Source organism: Mus caroli, chromosome 9 (genome assembly GCF_900094665.2).
Source record: "Mus caroli chromosome 9, CAROLI_EIJ_v1.1, whole genome shotgun sequence".
NCBI lineage: Eukaryota > Metazoa > Chordata > Mammalia > Rodentia > Muridae > Mus > Mus caroli.
In genome coordinates this window covers 64,959,876-64,967,242 of record NC_034578.1, presented here as the reverse complement: position 1 = coordinate 64,967,242, position 7,367 = coordinate 64,959,876, and the positions used below count along the sequence as shown (strand labels likewise).

The 7,367-nt window shown below is 44.4% G+C and overlaps 1 pseudogene; it reads left to right on the top strand.

Annotated features, from left to right (window-relative positions):
• Nucleotides 1-6,008: 6,008 nt before the first annotated feature.
• Nucleotides 6,009-7,129, top strand: LOC110302360 (annotated as a pseudogene).
• Nucleotides 7,130-7,367: the final 238 nt, after the last annotated feature.

The following is a 7,367-nucleotide window of genomic DNA, read 5'->3' as shown; positions in this document are numbered from 1 at the left end:
CAGCTTAGGCATGAAATAGAGGTGGGACATCTTGGAGGAGAAAGAATTCTGGAAGAGAGAAGGTGAGAGTCACTGAAGAGAACTGGCGAGACAGGCTCGTGGTACCAGGCACAGGTAACCAGCCATGTGGCAGAATGTAGGTTAAAATAATTGGGTTATTTTGGTTATGATCTAATCAGAATAGAACCTAGGTATATGGCCAAGTTATTTATAAATATATTTTGAGTCTGAGTCTTATTTCTGGGAGCATGGGGCTGGGAGGAAGAACCAGCTTTAACTACAACAAAACAGTCCCTAACTTACGTCAGTTAAAACCCAAGCTTACATCCAGAAAGGCCTGTGGAAAAGTCGGGCTAACAGAAGAATAATTCTGGTCTCTAAAATACAAAAACAGACCAAAGCTTCCCAAAACAGCACAAGATGAATGGCAGGGAAGTAAATTCCCAGCCAAGAGCAAGAACCTACAGAGAGATAGTATGGAAGAAGGCTTTTGAAAGAAGCCCCTACTCAACTTAAAAGCAAAACACTAAAGTTGGGGCTTCTCCCACAGGCAGGACATCTGTTTACACACAGGCTAAATGCAGCCAATACCACAGTGGATAGAGACTTCCTGGAGATCACAGCTGCAGAATAAGCCCCTTCAGGTTCCTTCAAACTTGGCATGGCAGGTTGGCCCAATTATGTTCTATGGGAATTCATGCTCTGCGTTTGTGGCTTGCCAAAATGCAGCCTAGGTTGGCTGCTGCAAGCAAGCAGAATGCTGAGACACCTCCCCATAAACAAAGGCACAGGGTCATGCCCAGGCATAACACAGTGCCTCATCTCTCCAACAGCAATCAGCAGGAAAGTAAGGAAAGGCAAATCTCTGTGAACTCTGGACCAGCCTGGTCTACAGTATAAAGTCAGGGTGGGATTCTCTACTGATGGATGCACCTGTTTACAAATAACAATCTAAGATTCAAATGACACATTTTTTTCTTTGAAAGTTTTATATAGGTTTTTGCTTAATAATAATGAGGGACTTTAGCAATTAAAAAATACTCATGAATCTTAAATTTATATAAAGAGGAATATGAGTAGTTTTATATAGGTTTTATAGGTTATATGAGTTATATAGGTTTATAGGGTATATAGATTATATAGGTTTTTATATAAGTTTTATATAGGTTTTTGCTTAATAATAATTAGGAGAGACTTTAGCAATTTAAAAAATACTCATCTTAAATTTATATAAAAAGGAATATGAGTAGTTTTTCTATGTTATAATTTCTTTTTTTTTTTTTTTTTCGAGACAGAGTTTCTCTGAATGGCTGTCCTGGAACTCACTCTGTAGACCAGGCTGACCTCGAACTCAGAAATCCGCCTGCCTCTGTCTCCCAAGTGCTAGGATTAAAGGTGTGAGCCACCACCACCCGGCCTATAATTTCAAATAGGAAAGAATGCTTTTCTTTGAAGAGGTCAGCTCAGGAACTTTAGAAAATTCCATCAGACCCCTCCTGCCCCGTAAGCGGAAGGTCAGAAAGAACACAGGCACCACCCCCCAAGGGAGGGGCTAATTACATATTCCTCAGACCACAGGGAGGAGAGACCAACCACTGGAGCTCAGAGACACATTCCATGGCCACCCATCTCACTCCCTATAGCCCAATCAGCTTAAAAGTCACACTGTTCTGTCAGTCACATTGTGCCTAGTGGCTGCTGCCTGGAGACCTTTATATAGGCTCACTGGACAGCCTGAGCGTGGTCTTTCTCTCTCTTTCCATGTGCAGGGCGACCCCAACATGTTGGAACAATAAATTCCTCTTGCTTTTTGCATTGATTCCTGGCTCTGTATGGTTCACTCGGAGTGTCCCCGATAATCTAAGGCTCGCCAGAGTCTTATATTTGGTGCGTGGGCCGGGAATCCAACTCCTTGTGGGAACACACTGGCGCTGTGAATCGGAGGTCTCAAGCTTTTACCGTGGTTCTTGTTTGTCTTGCTGTTTGTCAAAGTCTGAGTCTATAAGGCTGTTTGAACTTTTGCTTGCAAGCGTTGTCGTTGGAGAGCCTACGGAGTCTGATGCAATCAAGTGCGGTGGGCAGATGTTATCTTAATGTCAAGACCGCGGGGGTGAGGGTGAGGGTGGGGGTGGGGGTGGGGGTGGGGGCAGGAAGGCTCTGCTTCTTCTGGAAACAGCAAGACCAAAGGAAGCCTGGTTTCTCTGGCTACTGCCATATGGGCAGAGGCACCTGGTGGATTAACCAGTCTGACGTGGACAGTGGGTTTTCCCTGATTAGACCTGACTGGGACTTTAATATGGCAAAAGGTAAGGGGCACCTAAAAGTCCACCACCAGACTTCACTGGCAGGTCTCAAGGGGGCTGCATGATGACCTACAAATTTGACCAAGGTATGAGGTTAAGCAGAGACCAGATGAGTCACCCGCAGCCTTTCTAGATCTAGTGGCTCATGGAGGCACTTCGCCAATATACACCCTATGACCCCAGCAGCAAGGAGCACAAAGCTACTGTGACTGTGGCTTTTATAGACCAGGCTAGTAGAGACATCAGGAAAAAGCTTCAGAGGCTAGAGGGATGACAGGATAAGCCATTGAGGGATTTAGTGCAGGTTGCTGACAAAGTCTACTGTAACAGGGAGACAGAGAAAGAGAAGGAACAGAGAAAGAGAAAGAAAGAAAAGTGACAGGGAAGGAATCTTCAGAGAGTCCCGGGCTACAGTAGTTAGGGAAAGCAGAGAAGAGAGACCGTAACCCCCCTGAAAAGGACCAGTGCTCCTACTGCAAGGAGAGAGGCCACTGGGCTCAAGAGTGCCCTAACAAAAGGAAGCTGGGAGCAGGAAGTCCCAAACCTTGGGAACAGCACCCCCAAAAGGCAAAGGCCTTATCCCTAGGTGAAGACAGTAATTAGGGGAGACAGGGTTAGAACTCCCTCCCTGAACCCAGGGTAACTCTGAGAGTGGAGGTGAAACCCACTCAATTCTTGGTGGACACAGGGGCTCAACACACTCGGTCCTCCAAGCCAATGGCCCATTTCCAAGAAGAGGTCTTGGGTTCCTAGAAGCCACTGGCACCAAAATGTATTCATGGACTACCCGAAGAACAGTGGACCTAGGGATGGGCTAGGTTTCTCATTCATTTAGGATCACCCCAGACTGTTCCTACACTCTGCTGAGGTGAGACATACTCCCCAAAATGGAGACCCATATACACTTCCTGCTGGCCCAAAAGGAGAGACCTCTCAGACTGACCCCTGCTGAAAGCCATGGTGACCTGGTTTACAGACAGGAGCAGTTTTCTCCATGAAGGTCAGAGACGAGAAGGTACTGCTGTGGTGAAGGCACAAATGCCATCTGGGCAGAACCTCTACCCCCCACCCGCCAGCACCTCTACCCCTTGGCATGTTGACACAGAAAGTGGATGTGCTTACCCTCACCAAGGCCTTGGAACTTGAAGCCATCAAGAAAATTAACATCCATGTGGATAGCAGGTATGCCTTTGCCACAGCCCACGTCCACAGGACTATATGCCAAGAGAGAGGACTGCTCACATCAGAGGAAACAAATAGGAAATCTTGGACCTCTTGGATGCCCTAGTTAAGTTGGCAACTGTGAGTATTATTCACTGCCCAGGACATCAGAAGAGAAGAGACTCAGTGGCCTAGGACAATAACCAGACAGATCAAGTGGCTCAAGAAGTGACTCTGCAGAAGCCTACCCCGGTTATGGGCCTGCAAGAAATGGGATTGGACTAAGAGATGGCTTCACTTAAAATATATAGAGAGAGAAAGAGACAGACCTCAGGTTCTGGACCAGAGAGATAGTAGAACAGTGTGTAAGTTATGCCAGCAAGTGAATGCTTATGCTTATGCAGCCAAGAGTAAACAAGGCAAAAGACCTAGGGGAGAAGGGCCTGGAGTTTATTGGGAGGTCGATTTTACAGAAGTTAAGCCAGGAAAATATGGTTACAAATACCTTCTAGTGTTTGAGGACACTTTCTCTGAATAGGTTGAGGTTTTCCCTACCAAGCAGGAAACAGCTACTATGATAGCTAAGAAGATATTAGAAGAAATTTGTCAGAGGTTCAGAGTGTGGGCCCAAGGTAATCGGATTGGACAATGGTCCTGCTTTTGTATCTTAAGGTAAGTCAGGGATTGGCAGAAATATTGGAGACTAATTGAAAGCTCCATTGTGCATACCAACGCCAGAGCTCAGGGCAGGTAGAGAAAATAAACAGAACCCTACAAGAGACCTTGACTAAATTGACCTTGGAGACTGGCTTGAACTGATTGGTGTCCCTCCCCTTGGCCCTGAGCAGCCCCTACCATTTTAACCTGACCCCTTTTGAGATAAAGGCTTGCCGGACGGGCTGCACGTGATCATTCTCTCTCTTCATGGACAGGGTGACCCCAATATGTTGGAACAATAAATTCCTCTAGCTTTTTGCATCAATTCCCAGCTCTATGTTGTTCACTCAGGGAGTCTCCAGTAAGCTAAGGCTGGCCAGAGTTTCAAGTCTATTGCCAAATAAAAATTTTTCTTTTTTGCCCTTGGAAAGGTATATTCCGTTAGTCAATGTGGGGATCCAGAGTTGGGGATGGGGCAGAATTGTTTTGCTTTTATCCAACAGAGGAAGAAAAGCTGTGCTCATGAGAGCTAACTTGGGGTAGAGTTTCATGCTGCTCTGAGCAGCCAGCCTGTCTCCTTGGAATGTGAGGTTTCCATAGGAGAGCTGTGGCAGCTCATAAGAGCTAACTTCAAAATGGGTGTCACACTGGTATGACCAACCAGTCTCTATAACCTTCCATGGGAGAATTAGAGAGAATTCCTCGGCCTAGTACATAGCACCACATGGTGCAAGCTATAAAAACTCAGCAAATACATGGTGACCTCAGAACATGCTTATACAGTGAAAGAAGGGAATTTGAATGAAGTTAAATATAAAGAAGGGTAGTTATTTAATTTATGTCAAAAGCAAAGGGATATAAATATATTTATCCACAGTGATATTCATCTCCAAAGAAAAGAGAAAGGAATGGGAATCGTTATGTTTTCAAGGATACATAGATAAATCTAAGCCTTTGATATCAATACATGGGAGACAAAGGCAAGGACGGGTAGGTTTCTTATGAGTCTGAGGCCATTTGCTTTTACAGAGCAAATCCAAGTTAGTCTGGCTACACAGAGAAGCCCTATCTCAGTAAAGGATAATTGTTTTAAATTGTTTTAATTATCAAAATGAAGGTGGTTTTTTTTTTAAGTTCAGTAGTTTTCCTGATACTACAAATCCTCTATGAGAAAGGCTAAAACAGAGCACATCTAAATTAAAAGGGACTGCTAAATCAAATTAGCCTATACTTTTGATAACTTTGGATTGCTGGACCAAGGACATGCTATTTTGAGAGGAAGGCTTTGTATTTGTGTTAACAGAAAAGAAGAAAAGGAAAAAAGAAAAGGCTTTGGATTTCTTTCAAAGTAATAAGGATCAGATGGGATAGAGAAAGGCCCCCTGAAGATCTTGGCTGCCAATAGGAAGAAAAAAGTCAAGAAGGGTAACAATTTGCTGATCCCTCTACGTGGGACTAACTCTAAAACTGACTGAGACATAAAAATGTCTCTACCCAGAACTTCAGCTATACATAGTCAATGCATGTAGGCTTAGATTTTTAAAAACCTCCCATTAAATAAGGGTTTTTTTTTTAAGTGTTCTACCTCCCTTCTAGCCCACCACCCAACAGAGGTAGTAGGAAGGAAAGTTTAATAGGGCAAAGTAGGGTATGGACCCCGTTAGGTTTTTAGGAAGATTTCAGTCTTCATTATCAGGATATCAGCAGTTGAGTTCACGCAAATCAGCAGTGCTTGCTCAACCCACTCTCAAATACCATTTACAAATCAGCAATGACAGTTTGATCCAGAAGAAACCACGAGGCTCTGCCAATGAGCCCGAGTCCACAGAAGCCTCCAGAAGCCACGAGAAGTTCTTTGGTGCATTTCTCTCTATGAAGTCATGACAAATGAAAATCAGTGAAGACGAAGAACATCGGACTAGTGTGGGACCAAGCAAACCTGTGTCCCAACCCCATCGGAACATAGTAGGTTACAGAATCCAGCATGGGTGGAGAGAGGGCAATGGCCCTGTTACCCAGTGGAAGAGGACTGTCCTGGACCAGGTGCCTGTGAATCCTTCCCTGTATCTTATAAAGTATGATGGATGGGACTGTGTTTATGGACTAGAACTTAATAAGGATGAGTTTCTCCACTGGAAGTCCTCCCTGATAGAGTTGCAACATCTCGGATCAGCAATGCACACTTAGCGGACACGATAATTGGCAAAGCAGTGGAACACATGTTTGAGACAGAGGACGGCTCTAAAGATGAGTAGAGGGGGATGGTCCTAGCACAGGCACCTGTTATGAACACATGGTTTTACATCACCTATGAGAAAGACCCTGTCTTGTACATGTACCAGCTCCTGGATGATTACAAGAAGGCAACTTCAGTTTTATATTATGCCTGCCTGATTCCAGTGATTCGCCTCCAGCAGAAAAGGAGCCAGGAGAAGTTGTGGACAGCCTGGTAGGCAAGCAAGTGGGATATGCCGAAGAAGACGGCTTGAAAAGGACTGGCATGGTCATCTACCAAGTAGAGGCCAAGCCCTCTATTTCATCAAGCTTGATGACGACTTCCATATTTACGTCTTATGATTTGGTGAAAGCATCCTAGATGTCATCACAAACTTTGCCAAATTTGTGGAACTATTAAATGTATAATTTGTACACATAAAGACTTGATTGCTTTCCAGTTTAATGAAAGCTTAGATGTCCCTGCGAACCCCTAATCTCCACCAGCAGAGCTGGTGTTGTTCTGAATAGTGCAGACTGATTCGAACACAAGGCATCTGTGAGGGGAGTCCTCCCTCTTCAAAGCATCTGTGTGAGGGGGTCTTCCCTCTTACAAGAAGGCTGTTAGTTGGGGGTTACAAGCAAGGTGGTAAAAGTTAAGCTAGTATCATAGTCTTTTAAACCTGGATAGATTGTAACCATTTTCCCTTCACTCTGACACTGTCTTATTCTGCTGCCACAATGCAAGCATAATTTGTTATTTTTGTTACTGCCTTTTTTGAGAGATTATGTATCTAGATAGCTACCTGCCTAGATCTGCATCTGTGTGCCTATGTATATATTATACACACAGAGAGACACTCACCGCTGGTGCTCCTTTCCTTGGGGATTGGGGTGGGGGTGATAATGTTTTCTCCAGTTCAACAGGAGTGCTTGACCCAAGTCAGTCATATTTATAATATGCCTGCTCTTTGTTTAAAATCAAACTTGGGCACAGGAAGCACACAGAGACATTTAGGTTGTTTAAAAAGT